At 43.1% G+C, this 1730-nt stretch overlaps 1 pseudogene; it reads left to right on the plus strand.

The window, feature by feature from the left end:
* The first annotated feature begins 236 nt into the window (after positions 1-236).
* On the plus strand, positions 237-544 carry LOC102751514 (annotated as a pseudogene).
* Positions 545-1730: the final 1186 nt, after the last annotated feature.

Here is a 1730-nt window from a genome sequence, read left to right on the forward strand (position 1 = left end):
ACATATAGAAATTTTTTGATATTTGCAACCATAGTAAAACAAAGATGTATATTTTTGATATTTATTTTATATATTTAAATGCCATTTAACAAAGAAAAATCAACCAAAAAATGAGTTCGCGTGTCACCTCTGACACGTGTGTCATAGGTTCACCATCACTGGTCTAGGACTAGACCCATTTGAAATGTGGCTAGTGCAAATTGAGATTAAAATACACACTAAATTTTGGCCCTTGCTTTGCTGCCCCACTATCTGGCCCATCGGACCCATGACAGGCCAACTCAACTACCAACAAATCTGCCCGGTTCTCAAGCATGTCTGGTTCCTCCAGCATCACCACTTCGTAGAAAGTGCTTCAACAGCTCCAGCTGGAGGTGGAACTCAACCCTTGAAGGTTTCCCAGGCTACTGCAGATTTGAAACAATTCTGTCTGTAGAATGCTCAACATGACCCCCTGCTGACTCGAGTGTCTTTAAGTATCAATCCCTTCAGACCGCAGAAGGTCTATTCCTTTTTTGTAGTGAAATGAATCTTTGAAGGCATTCCAAACTACTTTTCTTGAACCAGTGAATATTCAAAGAGAGCTAAATTTGAAGCTTGTACAAAAAGTTTACCCTATAACATGTGCCATACTGTTAGGGGCAGAAATAGAATATTGGGGACTAGTTATGGTTATGGGAAATATCAATCATGCCCTGTAAACCATGATTGCCTTATGTTGGTTAAAGAAAGGACACTCTAACTTGTCTGAGAGTTGTAAGCGCCCCAGACCTGGGAGTCAACCTTGGAATGTGGTCCATTCTCATTCAAGAATTGCCTATTATCATGGAAAGATTAACAACCTTGTTGCCCAAACAATGTAGTCCCACCCCAGCCTGATTAGCCTGCTTCCCCAAGCCTGTAATCTCTACTTCCCCATGTAATCCTTGTCCTACCTGTTAGGTCGGAGAGAGCCCAGGTTCGTTCGGATACATGCAGACATGTGGTGAGACAATGGACTTGTCATGATGATCCCTGCGGTGGAGACTTCCTCAGTTCAGGCCCCCCCGCCCTCACCAAACACCTGAATAAAAAGATTCCCCTCCCTCCCTGGAGGCGAGAAATTCACCGGCCCCACCTTTTGGGCCAGTGGGTCTCCCCCGAGAACGCAAATAAACTTCTCCTTTTTCTTTCTGATTCACCTGGTTCTCTTTGTTCTCTTCGCTGCTTTTCTGGGCCACCTCACACTACCCTATATAAGCAACTGGCTTATGGGGAAAGGGAGGGCTGCAGAACAGATTTTTGTGGATGACCTGCTGCTCTCTCACACTGTCAGCATTATTGTATGATTGTACGCTCATGTATGATTCAAATCTGTCTTTGCTTAATTGACTCAAGTAGTGACAGGCAACCGGGACCCATTGGTTGTTCAGTTTCAATCCCACTTCTAGGAATATATCCTAAGAAACCCGAAACACCAATCATAAAGAATGTTTGCCCCACTATGTTCATAGCAGCACAATTTGCAATAGCTAAGATCTGGAAACAGCCCAAGTGCCCATAAGTAGATGAGTGGGTAAAAAAGGTGTGGGACATTTATACAATGGAATACTATGCAGCAGTAAAAAAGAATCTCTTACCCTTTGAGACAGCATGGCAGGACCTGGAGAGTATTGTGCTAAGTTAAATAAGTCAGTCAGAGAAAGACAAGTATCACATGATCTCACTCATATGTGGAATGTAAGTAACAC

This window comes from Myotis davidii, unplaced genomic scaffold (genome assembly GCF_000327345.1).
Source record: "Myotis davidii unplaced genomic scaffold, ASM32734v1 scaffold701, whole genome shotgun sequence".
NCBI lineage: Eukaryota > Metazoa > Chordata > Mammalia > Chiroptera > Vespertilionidae > Myotis > Myotis davidii.